This window comes from Phalaenopsis equestris, unplaced genomic scaffold (assembly GCF_001263595.1).
Source record: "Phalaenopsis equestris unplaced genomic scaffold, ASM126359v1 Scaffold000896, whole genome shotgun sequence".
Lineage (NCBI taxonomy): Eukaryota > Viridiplantae > Streptophyta > Magnoliopsida > Asparagales > Orchidaceae > Phalaenopsis > Phalaenopsis equestris.
The window spans coordinates 65,203-80,256 of record NW_018165335.1 but is presented as its reverse complement, the minus strand read 5'-3'; the positions used below and the strand labels follow the sequence as shown (position 1 = coordinate 80,256).

Below are 15,054 nucleotides of genomic sequence, written 5' to 3'. Positions count from 1 at the left end.
TTACTCAATGGAACTGTACCACCTTTGAGACTCCAAGCCCGAGAGACTTTAAGAGAGGAAAATAACCAAAAAATTGAATGCCAAATAAGAAGAAAGCTCCACTATCAACTTCTTCAATAGCTTTCCTCAGCCAGCTTCCTCCAGTCTCATCTCGCCATAAACCCCCCTTCCGGCGCCCCTCCCCCCCTTCCCCCCATTATATATATATATATATATATATATATATATCCGCTCACCGAAACACAAGAGTTGTGCGGTGGTGAAATCTGTTGTTATCATGGTGAATCACAATAAAGTGGTGCCTAATGGCCACTTCAAAAAGCATTAGCAGAACTATGTTAGAACATGGTTCAATCAGCCTGCTCATAAGACTAGAAGACTTATTGCCAGACAAAAGAAGGCAGTGAAGATCTTTCCCCGCCCGACATCTGGCACCCTTCACCCAATAGTCCAGTGTCCAACTCTTAAATATATTACAAAATCAAGAACTAGTAAGGGTTTCACCCTTGAGGAGCTCAAGGCTGCAGAAATTCCAAAGAAGCTTGCTCCCATAATTGGCATTGCAGTTGATCATCCTCTTAATAATTTCTTGCTGGAAGGTTTCTAGGACAATGCTTAGAGGGTGAAGACATACAAGGCGAAGTTGGTCATCTTCCCTCGGCATGCCCGCAAGTTTAAGGCTGGAGATTCTACACCGGAGGAACTTTTTACATAAACCCAGGTGAAGGGCGACGAATTTCCTATTGTCCATGGGAAGCCTTCAGTTGAGTTAGTGAAGGTTACTGAGGAGATGAAGGCATTTAAGGCTTATGGAAAGCTTCGAGTGGAGAGAATGAATGCTAGGCAGGTTGGTGCTAGGCTGAAGAAGGCTGCAGAAGCAGAGAAAGAAGTTAAGAAGTGAAGACTATTAGCCAAATATAGTCAGAGACTAGTTAGTTTTCAGTGTATCTGTGTTTTTTTGTTTTTGTTTGTCTATCTTGCAGTAGTGCTAAGGGAGCATATTTGCTTTGGAATCAATGGATGACAGTTGCTCTTTTCATTTAAATTACTTTGGCTTTGTTTTTGCTTTAACAAACCTTTGTATTTTCTTGAGTTAAGAGTAATGAAAGATTAGTAATGAGAGATTTTGCTAGGAAATATATATATATATATATATATATCATGAATTTTCTTAGTCATTGCAGTTACTTTTACTTGCATTTGTAGGAATTAGTAAAGTTTGTTTGTTCGCTTGAACTATTTTAGATATTTTTAGCAATCTTAAGTAAAGTTCTTTAAAGTTAAATTCCTGAATTTTATTTCTTTTCTACCATGTTGGATAGATACTAGTGTTTTTAAAGAAAGCTCTATATTACTTGAAACGATACATATACTTGCGTAGTACCCCTAGTGGGAAAAATTTAATCTAAATTTTTTTAAATTACATTTGTTCTCACTAGTTGCTAAATACAAATTGGGTCATGTTTTTTGAATATTAAGGAGCATACAGATTTGCATAATTGTGGGTCTGGTCAGTTATTTCGAGTAAGTCTAAATCACTGCTAACCCACCCTATCTTCTTTACACGAACAAGTGCTAGAGAGTCCCAAGTAGGTGTCCTGAGCTATGGAATACCACAGATGAATTATAGACCATCTTGAATCATGTAGGTGGACACCCTACACTCGTGACAACAAATGAAAAAATATGAATATATTTAAGTTGAGTTTTTAATGATTTGTGTACATACCTTTCATTAGATGCTAAATTAAGTAAAATTAGTTATATGCGACTTATTTACCTTCTTTTTCCTTGAAATTTTTATTCATTTCTACAAAGTCTATAGTATTGATTCTTTTTATTCATTCCATCATTTATGGAGAAGATCAAATATTTGTCATTACTGGTCATGATATATCATATATTTTAGCATTGATCTTAGACATGTGATCATAAGTAATATTTAAAAAATAATAACATGATGACATAATTGGTTTTAGAATAAATGTTGTAATTAAAGATATTCTTAGAAAATAGCTTCTACAAAGTGCATTTTTATTTCATTTGCCATGGTCAAGGGCTAAGGTCTTTGTTGGCGTTAATTTTTGGTGTCACAAATGTTAGATACCCACATGAAGGGCTTGGGAATATTTATTATTCATTCATAGTATCTTATAGCTCAAGACAACCATTTAAACATTTTGGTACTTGTTCATGGCCCAAAACCAAGGTCTGTATTGAGTCTTACCTATAATGTCTGTTATTATACAGTATTAGTTATGATATGGGGCATGTTCAATTCTCATTTTGATGTTTAGAACCATACTCCATACATCCATATCCTACCGTGGTCAAAGGAATCCATCAAAGCTTCTTGTGAGAGTTTCTAAGCAGATTAAGATTTAGAACGATGTACTCAAGCAATAATTCAGGGCGCCAATAAACAATAAAATCCTTGATGTAATGCTCATAAACATACTCATCTTTTAGGATATGACACTATATTTTAGACATATGTAGTCTCCCATAGCTTATGGATCGAAGAAACCCTTCATCAAAAGATGTACATAAAAATTAGGGATTTTAGGGCTTGACGAAGGCCTAAGCTCTAGTCTTGGCACCCAAGAAACCAGAACAACCCCTAGGATCTCCAAACCAAAAACTTGGAAAGTAGGCGCCAGGACCCTAAAGCTTAGGCGCTAGAACCCTGGAAAGTAAGTGCCCAAAGCTGCCTAAAATTGCAATATTCAAATCAAGGAGCTAAGAAGTAGGCACCTGCTCCCTGATCCTAGGCAATAGCATGCTTCTAAATGATGATTTTGGGCATGATTTTATGGGGACCAAACCCAGAGGTAGACGAAATCCAACTTTTCTTGGTCCTTGGGGAGATTTACATGGGGGAGAAAAGGTGATGGATGGAACCTTCTCTAGACCTTTTAGGGAAGGTTTTAAAAAGTGAGGGTAGGTATTTTTGGCAAAAGGTAGCAGGAAAAAGGATTGGTTGGCTCATCCTTGGGTTCCATTGCTATGAAGTTCTTCTGGTTTTAGAGGTGTGAAAAGCTGGAGCTTTCTTAATCCTAGGAGCTTGAAGGTTTTTTTCTAGGCTTTGAGGTGAAGAGCTTGGGAAAAGGTAAGGAGAAGGGCACTACAAATTGTACTTCTGCTCCTTCTTCTTCTTCTTCCACAGAAACTCTCTTCTTCCATTTCTCCTTCTTCCTCCTCCACCATTCACTTGAATGAGGGAAGGAGATTTTTTAGAGAAGCCCTTGTAAGAGGAAACCCATAGAGAGAGTTTCTAGGAGGAGAGCTTCATCTCTCCTAAGGAGGTCGTAGCTTGAAACTTTTAGATTCTCCTTGTAGAAGAGAGCCTCCTCACTCTTTGGGGAAGGAATGAAGTTAACTATGTCAAAAGAACGTCAGAGCATGGAAAATCAAATACAAGGATTTGATCAACCATCGTGAAGGTGAAACTCTTCTATTTCTTTTCCTAAAGCCCATAGGGCTAGATGTTAGAGGATTTACATTAAGGTTTTTATGCTTAGAGAGAAACTCCATAAGATTAGATGCTTTGCAATTTTATAAATCCAAGAGTAAAACCTACCCTTTCTTTTCTTAGATCAAAAATCCAAAAGATGGAGTTGTACTGATCCTTCTGATTGTAAAGGTAGTTTCATCTGGATGGATGTTTGAAACCCACAAAATGAGAAGAGGAAGTCATTCCTTCAGTTTTCATCCTCTTGACCATGGAGAATCCTCTTCAAGAGAGATTCCCCACCTTGTACCCTGCAAACAAAGATGGGTATCTTATTTCCTCATGCAATAAGGAGTTTATACACCTCTCCATCACCGTCCTATCATAATTTTATTGTAATATTGTTGGGATAAGTTTGATTTATCATCAATCACAATTGGATTTTATATCCATTTGCATTCATTTTTGTGTGCTCAACATAGATTTTAAACTGCATAGAAATGCTCTATTTTTCCAGGTTTTGTCGATCTGTCATCGACATTATGGGTTCGATCAGCTTTCATTTCATTGGCTCAAGCGATCAGCCACCCCAGCTTGATCGGCTCGACAAACTATTTTTCATTAATTGACCACCAGACTTAATCAATTGTTCCTCATCAATCGACAGATTTCCAGTTTAATCGATCACTTTTTTCAAGTCAATTGATCAACTGCTATTGAACCAATCGACTCACTCAACCATTCTTTGTTGATCAGCCACGCTAGCCCTAACGACCATTCCTCATAAATTGACCACCCACATCGGTTTGGTTGATCAATTTTTTTAGCTCAACCCATGAGTCACTACTATCTTGATCGACTAAACCGACCATTCTTCATCGATCAGCTGCTCTAAGTCAATCAACCATACCTCATCGATCAACTGCATCTATTAGTTTGATTTACCACTTTCATCAACTCGACTGATGGTCACCACTGGCCTAATAAGATAATACAATCTTTCTTTTTTGATTGGCCAACTATGTCGATCCAATCGACCACCTCTGTCTTTTCTGTCGGTCGCTAAAAGGTGTTAGAGAATTCATGATTCAGGGTTCAAGAGTGTGGTTTTTATTTAATTTAAAATACATATAAATTTTGTTTTTAGAAAAATAATTTTTAATTTTGAAAAGATATGTTTTAATTTTTCAAAATACAAGACTGACCTGAGCTCATATAAACAATATTTTAAATAAATGAGTACAACACTACAAGTGACATCTATCTTGAGAAATAGACATATCACTTATCCGTAAGGTTCAATTAGATAAACTGTAGAAATTATGACATCCATTTGGTCTGCAAGCCATTTTTATATAAACCTACAAGTTCCTCTATCTAATATGGAAAATTAGATAGGGTTTATATTACCTAGGTTTTTAAAGCTCTCTATATAGACAAGTCCCTATAGTTAATTATATCTTAAATGATCAAGGTCACCTAAGAAAACTCTTGATTTAGTTAAGAAAGCATTGACTTCAAGAATTTCAAAGGGTAGGACTTTACAAAGATCAAACCAAAAAGTGTTAAATGGGAAAGGCTCAAATTTGGAACATTTATTATAGAATACAAAGGGAGGAAACTAGGGGTCTTCACAGATCCTGAGGATAACCTTATTGACTTCCCAAACTATTATATGGTTTGGCTATTTTTTTAAGAAGAAAATTATTAAATGTTTCATCCTACCAATTATTATTATTTAGGGTTTACATTTGCATGACACAATCACACAAATAGCCTGGAAGATAGGAGGATTTATGGTGTAAGGAATGAAAACCACAAAATCCTAAAATGAGTTAGAGCTTAAATTGTACAACATGATTGTGCAAATGTCAAAAGATGAGTTGAAATTTTATGTCGCACTAGGCAAACAACCTCGAAATCCTACGGCTTATTGTTTAATTCTAAATAAGATATTGTTATTGTAGAACCCCTTATTGTTGTAGAAGGTTGCTCTCGTAGTTAGCTTCGAGCTCCTCGACCAAGTAGCAATCCTAAAGTCTAAAGGTTCAAAGGTTTAAATGAAAAGTAGATTTCAAACATCATGGCAGCAGGGGTTAAAGTTGAAGAGAGTGACAGGTTAGGATCCCACAGTTCCCTCAATCTGGTACCACTACTTTCTTTTGAATTTAATGAGCTTAAACGAATTGTTGAGCTCATCTAAACTAAGGAGATCTCGTTAGTAGCTGTGGGTTACCTCATCCTAAGGACTCCCGTAAATTCAAAAGGATGTGTTATGAAGTTGTATTTTAAAGTATTTATGGTTACCTTTGAAAGGGTATAATTTAATTTTGAAAATTGTTTTAAATTTTAAAATATTTCATTGTATCATCCAAGCTTGCATGATATGTAGAAGCAATGGTAAATTGCAGTAAATGAAATGACAGAAAGTAAATAAAACTGCAAAGCATACCTGTCATCTTCTCACTGCTTCTGCTAAATGGGTCCTTAAAGGTTTTAATAGATGATTTTCTAGAAAAATGTATAATAAGTTGAATTGTCCTTCAAAATATTAAAAAGTTCATAAAAGTGTTTGGGGAGCAATCCCTAACAACTTACAAAATCCTTTGAAATGTTTTGAGTTCATTCAATCTTATTATATTGTTTAATTAATCATCCAAAACTTTAAATCTAGTTTTAGTGAATTAATACCCCCTATGCTTAGTGAACCTTAATTTTTTAATTATCCAAAGTGTGGGATAATCAGATGGTCACTTAATGTTTTACTTTAAAAGGTATGTGAGTGGATGCCCCGAAGGACAAACTCAAAGTCATTAAGGATTTTATACCCACCACTAAAGCTGGGCTTGTAGTGTTTTCAAATTGTCCATAATCAATTATATTATCTTTTCTAAACCTCATTAAAACTTGTAACTTTAGTAATCTAAATAACCATTCAAACTTGAATTATATTTTTCCAACAGTCCTCTGCCACAAGAAACCTTCCAAAATAAGTCCCATACTTTTTCTGATTTTTATTTTAATTTATAAAATTATTTTAAGCAAAGAAAGACACATAGACTTAAAAATTAGGGTTTTAAAGCTAGAGATACTCTCTGGCAATAGAAAAATTAAAAAGGATTTCTATTAACATGAGGAATCAACCCCTAAAATTTCAAGCCATGGTGATTACTATTTACTTAATTAGAATTAAAATAAACTAGAGAGTATTTACTTAATTAAATATCAATGACTCATCAAATAGTTTTTATTTTTAGTCAATATTATTCTCCTTTATTTACTGAGCAAGAGGGTACTTTTATTTTATTTTTATGATCTTTTTACACCATTTTATGTATTTTCTATGTTTTGTGAATTAAATAAATCCATAAAATTTTAATTTTCCTACATATCCCAATCAGCACCACCTCAACCTCAGTAGCTCCGAACTCACAAGCGTCGCTCCACCATTTAGCACCGTCATCTAAGTCAGCTGCTACATGGCCTGTGGTTCACGTACCATCCTTCTATCTGATGAGATCTTAGCCAACCAAACGATACATGCACATTCCAACAGCTCTCTATCATCATCTCCAATAACTTGAGAGCTGTCCAACTTAAGTCGGGGATCTCTTCATTTGACACCTTCATCTGGTCTAGATGAACTTATCTATAAGGTGACATGCTAATGAAATTAAATTTTTTTTTCTCAAAAGCCCAAATCGAGCTCAATTTGGGGAAAAATTGGCTATACATTTGTCTAAGAGGGGAGGCCTTCATAAAATGCTTGGAGAAGCTCAAGTGGAGTCTGAAAAACCTCCTGGAAGTGTTGGTTTCCTCAGATGAATGCTCTGAGTAAGACTTCCTCCAACAAGTGGGGAGGTCTTGGTATATGAATTGGTTAGAGTGCTCTAGAGATGGATGTTTTAAAGGGGAACTTCCTCTCTTGCTTTAAGGAAGCTCAAGAGTGGTTTAGATTGAAGTTTGTGGAGGTTTTGTGGAATGATAGAAAAATGCCATGGATTTCAAGTTTAAAATTAAGGTTGAGTGCTAGATGGTTTTGAAGACAATTAGGCAGAGTTCCCCTAGCTTCAACCACACTTCTTATTTGGTTGTGGAGGGGGGTGGTTTAAATAGAGGGGGAGCTAGGTTCAATTGGCCAAGCCAGTGAGTGAGCTCTGCTGCTTAGGTGGAGGGAAGAAAAAAGCAAGTGATCAATTACGGTGAGCCTACTTTGAAGGGTGTAACAAACATCAAATCATAACTTGGTGGGTCCTTAAAGGTAACCATAAATACTATGTCTATGCTTAGTGAAACTTCAAAATATTTTCTTTCTATAAAATAAAAATATTTTGAAAAATTTTGCTTGGTCCTTTGAGGAGGCCCCCAATTTTGATGTTCCTAGTGACTAGGCTGGTTAGCCTGGCCAGGGCTGATAGCTAGGTGGTTCAGAGGATCCAAGGGATGGTTTAATTGTGATTAGCATGGATGATTGATGGCTAATGGAAAATCTCTCCTTAGTTTATTCACTTTAGGTAAGGATCCCCTAAATTAAGGGACCCTTGGTCCATGGTTTAGCTCGGTTGAGCTAGGTGGATCTAGCCTGGTTCCTAGGGCCCCAATGGTGGCTGTGGTAACCATCATTTGGTCAAGTTTGGGGTTTGATTTAAAATTTGGACTTCTAGTTTGGACTTGGGTCTAGGCTGTGTTTGGGCTAAGACTTCCGTCAAGTGATTGATCAATTTTATGTGTATGATTGTCATGAAAAATTTGGAAAAGGAATTGGGTGACTTTAAATTTATTTGGGGGTTCAATTAAGTGTAATTAGGCTCAAGGTCAATTTTAGGGCATTTGGGCTAGTCTTGAGTTTGGATCGGGACAGGGTTTGCATTTGGGTAAAATTAAGGATCAAAATATCCCAAGAGATTATGACAAAGAGTTTTAGTTATCAATTGGTTGTAAATTGTGGAGTTAAGAAGTTCAATTTGGGAGATTTTGGATTTTGGGGCAAAATTGAGGCTTTAATATTGGGTTTGGAATTGGCCTTGAAATTGGCTTCAATTGGGCTTGGCTTTAGTTTTATTGGGATTGAGCATGATGAATTTGAGTTTAGAATTGACATTGGATAAGTTTAAACTCAAATTGGTGGAAACTGGGGGTGATTTGGGGTGATTTGGGGTGATTGGGCTTTAAAGGAAAATTTGGAAATTTTGGTCAAAATTGGTCAATTTGGTCAAATTGGGCTCAATGGAGATGTTTAAATTGACTTTGGGGACATTGTAGTGATTTTGGAGATTTTAGGACTTTTTGGAATTTTAAATGTACGAATGTCATTTTGATAATTTTGGCAATGTTTGGGGGATTTTGGAGATTTTGGAAATTTTAATGTATTTTGATCAACTTAAGTGATTTGGAAGAGTTTGAACTGATTTTTGAAGAAACTTTGAGAATTTTGGCAATTTTGGGAATTTTTTGGAATATTTAGGGTTTAGGTGTAATTTGGTAAATTGGGAAAGTTGGGGCCAAGAAGGGTCAAAATTGGGAATTTGGCAAAATTGGGATTGATTGAGAATGTTTATCATGAGGTTACTCTATTTGAGCCATGAAACCAAAGGAACTCCCATTATGGATCCTCCATGTGTTGGTCTTAGCTAAACCCTAGCCCAAGCCTAATGGTTTAGGGGATCATACACATGAGTTTCCAATAAAGTAAAGGATCAAGCTAGGCATGTTTAGGTTAGGGTTTAGGTTGTGAGTGCAAGTGTAAGTGTGTGTATGTGTAGACCTGACCAATACTACACCACCTAGGCTAACCCTAAGGCTGAACAGTCCTATGGGGACACTTCTTGAGTCTTGTATATTGGCTCCACCTACTAAGTGCTAGAGGTTAAAACCAACATGTGGAACTTCAAGATGAGCAAAGAAAATATTTTAGAATTTTTATTGGTTAGGCTTCCATCATTAATCCTCTAGGAATAGTCTTATGGCTAGATCTTAGGCTTCTGAGAAAGAAACTAGACCTCAACCAAATGTGAGGTCGACAAATAGACCCCCAATAGGTGTGGTGTGCCATGCAAGCGCAACGCATGCATTGGAGTTAGTTAACAAGATCAACAAAGCCAACATGACTATCCGAGCCAACATGCTCAAAGCATAACAAAGGAAATGTGGAGAAGGTTTCTGTAGGGGAGTATTAAAGGAATCTTTGATCAAATTTGAAGACTCTAGAACTCTCACTGGATAGTGGCGGGTGTACCTTCAAAAGGTCAATTTCAGAAGTGAATTTGAAATTCATAAGGTGATATGTGCTTGCTAACCCAAGTGAAGGGCTACACAACAGAATCACAGAGATAACCATCAAGGAAACTGACGGCCGCAGAGAAGATTCGATTTGACCTCAAAGTTTTAACTTTTAATTTGAATTTTGATTTTGATTTTGATCTTAATTTTTTGTGAAAATTTAATTTTGAAAGGTGAAAATATGTGAAGAAATCAGATTAAGATGGAATACATAATGACTCACATCCAACCCAAGTTGTATCCATAGTGCAGAGAAATGAGAATAGGATGCCTTACTTCTTTTAAGGTGGCCTTATACATATCTTGAAGATTTGTGTAGAGAATTAAATGCCTTAATCAATTTAAGGTGTCCTTAGAACGATCTTGAAGGATGAGAATAGAATGTCTTATTTCATTTAAGGTTTCCTTATACCTATCTCAAATATTTTTGAATAGGAAGCCTTGATTTAATTGATGGGCTTATTCCCTTAAACTCTAATATGTGCTATGAGCAATTGCAATAGGATGGGCTCTTAAAGTAATGTGGTGTCAGATGTCGTGTTCCTCAACCTCTAAAATTTGATTTGAAAAATTGTGATTGGAGGAGCTCCTAAAGCAACGTGGAATCGGACGTAAAATACTCAACCTCTAAAATTTAATTTGAAAGATTGTCATAGGAAGAGCTACTAAAGCAACACCGAATTGAATGTAAAACCCTCAACCTCTAAAACTTGATTTGAACCATTGCGATAGAAGGAGATCCTAAAGCAATGTGGTATCGGATGTTGTGATCCTCAACCTCTAAAATGTAGTGTGAACCATTGCGACAGGAAGGAGGTCCTAAAGCAATGCGGAATTGGATGTATGGATCTGCTTCCTCTAGAATTTGATTTAAACCATTGTGATAGGAGGAGATCCTAAAGCAAAGTGGTTTCAAATGTTGTGATTCTCAACCTCTAAAGTGTAGTGTGAACCATTGTGATTGGAAGGAGTTTTTAAAGCAATGTAAAATCGGATGTATGGATCCTCTTCCTCTAAAGTGTAGTTTGAACCATTGTGATAGGAAGAAGGTCCTAAAACAATGCAGAATCGGATGTATGGATCCTCTTCCTCTAGAAATTGATTTGAACCATTGCGATAGGAGAAGATCCTAATGCAATGCAGTATCAGATGTTGTGATCCTCAGCCTATAAAGTGTAGTGTGAACCATTGTGATAGGAAGGAGGTCCTACATCAATGCAAAATCAGATGTATAGATCTTCTTCCTCTAGAATTTGATTTGAGCCATTGCGATAGGATGAGATCCTTAAGCAATGCTGTATTGGATGTTGCGATCCTCAACCTCTAGAGTGTAGTGTGAACCATTGCGATAAGAAGGAGATCTTAAAGCAATATGGAATTGGATGTATGGATCCTCTTCCTCTAGAATTTGATTTGAACCATTTTGATAGGAGGAGATCCTAAAGAAATGTAGTATCAGAAGTTGCGATCCTCAAACTCCAAATTGTAGTGTGAACCATTGCAATAGGAATGAGGTTCTAAAGCAATGCAGAATCGGATGTATGGATGCTCTTCCTCTAGAATTTGATTTGAACCATTGCAATAAGAGGAGATCCTAAACCAATGCAATATCGGATGTTGTGATCCTCGACCTCTAAAGTGTAGTGTAAACCATTGCGATAGGAAGGAGGTCCTAAAGTAATGCAGAATCACATGTATGGATCCTCTTTCTCTAAGATGTAGTGTTTCAAATTCGTGAGAAATTTTTGGAATTTATGAAGATTTATGGGATTGATGTTTGAGACCTCAAGTTTTGTTGTTACATTTTGTTTGTTTCATTTCAGCATATTTATTTTCTTTTATGATTTTTTATTTCATTTTGATGATTTGTTTTGTTTTGATTTTTTGGTTATTTTATGAGTTTTCTTTTATTATATTGTCTTTTCTTTTCTTTTTTTTTTTGGATTTGGACCCATTTTTAGGCAAAGGGCGACATCGGGACTTTGTAGGACAAGGTTTTGCCTTTGAGACATTACGATGCACAATACTTCTTGAGTTATCATTCACTGGCTGAAGGCACATGTTAGTGAATAACTCACTCTTCAAGGTGCTATCAGAACTACATTCTTTCAAGTACCTATAAAGATGTGTTATTTCTAAGGACACCATAATAGAGAGGCTGCAATTTTGTAGCTTCGTTTGTAGCAGTTCTCGTTTGACTTATCACTGATTCTTTAAGGGTTGTTCATGTTGTCTTTGAGAAATTGCTCTGACACTCTTAAATTGACTTTTAAATTCAAATTTTTTGGATGCCAAAAGAAATGAATTTTGGTTTGAATTTCCATTAATAGCTAATAACATAACTACTTACTTTAATTCTTTCTCTCTGAGCCTAAGAGAATTTCAAGATTTTGATCGTGTGATTAAAATATTTTTCATTTTCCAAATATATCTCGATCAATTAATAGCCAACCAAAAGACATAAGATCACTTAACATTTTCCTAAATATAATATCCATAGAATTTTCTTAAGAGGTCTTTTTAAGTTTTATTCATTGGGGGAGGATTCAGACACCAATTTTTTATTATATGTCCACCTCAAGCTTCTTCCCAGGGAGCATTTCTTTTCTCTCCTCTCTTTTTTCTTTTCTCTCTTTTCTTTTTTTTTTTTTTGAATTTAGACTTTCACAATTTTTTCTTTCTTTCTTTTCTACTGAGAATTACTATATCTGGTGGACCACACTTTTAAGATTTTCAATGTCTAAATTTGGACACCAATTTTTTATTTTATGCCCACCTCAAGCTTCTTCTCAGAGGGATTCTCTCCATTTTTATTGATTTTTTTCTTTGCTCTTTTTATTTTCTGGGAATTACTATATCTGGTAGAGAATGTATTAAATATTTTGAATGTCTAAACTCCTCAGATTAATAATTCTCAAATATTTCTTAATATGAAATTCGAGATATTATAATTCATTCAAAGCCAGGACCCAATCATGTGGAAGAAAATTAAAAGGCTCGTGATATCTCGAGTTGATTACTTATATTTCAATCAAATTATTTTATTTTAAATTCAACTTAGGACCCATTCCAAATTCTTTAAAGTGAATGACCTAGTTATTATGGCATTAATTTCCTTCCTCGTTGAAATCATGATTTATCAAAACACTAGAACTTCATCTTGGATCACTGCTTGCTTAACTGTCATTCTATTGGGGTTTAAGCCTCTAAGTTAATTGGTTTCTATTTTCCTAAAAACTCTCCTTTTCATCTAATGTTAAGTTATATGTTGAATGTGTGAAAAAAAAATAAAACACTGAACAAACTTGAACAACAACAATTTCTTACTTTTCTTTATTGTGGTGAGAGGGATGGGACAGACTAACACTGATCCTGCAAATATCTCCTTTAAACAACAATAATAGTACAATAGAAGTCAAGAAGTGTCCCATCCATTATCAGTTGCGTAGGGGTCAGATGTAGCAAACACATCGACCGAAGTCATATTGATAAAACCTCTTTTTGGTTCTTTTCAAATATTCTTCTGGGATCATTATGTCCCCATTCTTGAAATTCTTCTCGAGCAAGTCCTTAAAACTGTAGCACTCCTCTATGGTGTGTCCAATGAACTTTTGGTACAGGCAATATCTCAGATGCCCTTTCTTTTTGACCTCGTCTTGTTTCTTTGGCTTGGGCAACCTGAATCTGGAATTCTTGATTAGATTGTGGAACATCTTCCTTGCTTCCTCATCTTTAAAAGAGTATATCCCATTTGATTGAGCAGCCATGGTTGGAACTTATTTTTCATTTGCATGGTTAGGTCTCTACTGAAATGATTGTTGAGGATTCCTACGAGGATGTTGGAAGGTCCATTGATATTATTCAGCTTGTATTTGCAATTGTCACTTTCCCTTACCAACCACAACATCTGTCCTAGATTTCTTCTCAAATAACTCCATTGGTTCTAGCTCCTCAGCCCTTTTTAGAAAACTAAATTGCTTAGCTTCTCCATGGAGAATCCTAGCTTTGCTAAGCAACTTCTTGAATGTTCTGACTGTAAGACCTTTAAGCAAGAAACCCACTGAACCGTGGATGCTCTTCAAAAGAATCTCAACTTCTTGCTACTCTTACAACTGCGGTTCACATCTCATGCTGAGATTTCTCCAACGTAGGATGTACTCCACTTCGGTTTCATCTGGATTTTGCATCTCTATTAAAAGATTACCAACAGTGATGTGGTTCTGAACTCCGGCAAATCGACAGAAAAAACGTTTTCCATTTCTGTGAATGCTTCACTGAACCATTTGGTAGCTCTACATACCAACCAAAGGTGACTTCAGTAAGGCTACTTACAAACTGATGGAACAAAAGTGCTTCATTACTCCCCGCATTGCAGCAGCTCACTCGGAAGTGTGCAACATGCTGACGAGGGTTTTTGGTTCCATCGAATGTTTTGAATAAAGGTGGTTCGAAACCCTTGGGGTATAGATGGCATCAAACTGCTCTGGGTAAGGCCTACCCTTCAGCCTCCTTTTAATTCATCCAGGCCTTTTCTCACCTATTGTTCGACCATCTGTTTAATTTTATTTTCATGTATCAAACCATTAACTGAATCATTTTTTAGTTGTTCATCAAAGTTGAACTTCTTTATTTCATCCGTAATATGAATGCTTTTTGACTGGTTTATTTTCAAAAGTGCCATTGGTGATGACTGTGATTTCCTTTTTGAGGTGGTTGATCCAATCGTTGCACCAGTGAATGACCTTTTGAAATCCATCTGCAGTATTCTCCTTGGTGGGTAAGGGAGCATCATATGAGGATGATGTGGCCTCAGCTCGAAAATGTTGATTTTGCCTAATCCTGCCTCCATGTATTCTGACACATCGTAATTTTCATCATTCAAACTTTTTATTTGTCTCTCATATAATCGTGCAATATAGGCTCTGAGCCTCTCTAACTTAGCCTCGATTGCCATGTATTCTGACACATCGTAATTTTCATCATTCACACTTTTTCTTTGTCTCTCATATAATCGTGCAATATAGGCTCGGAGCCTCTCTAACTTAGCCTCGATTAACTCCCCTTTGATAACTTAAGGTCAATTGGAGGTTTCTGATGAACATCATTTCTTTTGTTGAGCATCGATGTAGTTGTGTAGAAATCAGTTGGAACAGTTAGACTAATCAAAATCATATTCATGAAACCTATTTCAGGTTCTACCAAATACTATTTTGAAATTGTTATATTCCCATTTCTTAAGTTCTTCTTAAGCCACCCTTTGAAGCGGAAACAATCCTTTTATTATGCCCAAGCAGTTTGTGATATGGGCAATAATTTGGTTTATT

The 15,054-nt window shown here is 36.0% G+C and overlaps 1 pseudogene; it reads left to right on the top strand.

Annotated features, from left to right (window-relative positions):
• The first annotated feature begins 277 nt into the window (after window positions 1–277).
• LOC110032251 lies at window positions 278–901 on the top strand (annotated as a pseudogene).
• The last annotated feature ends 14,153 nt before the right edge of the window (window positions 902–15,054 follow it).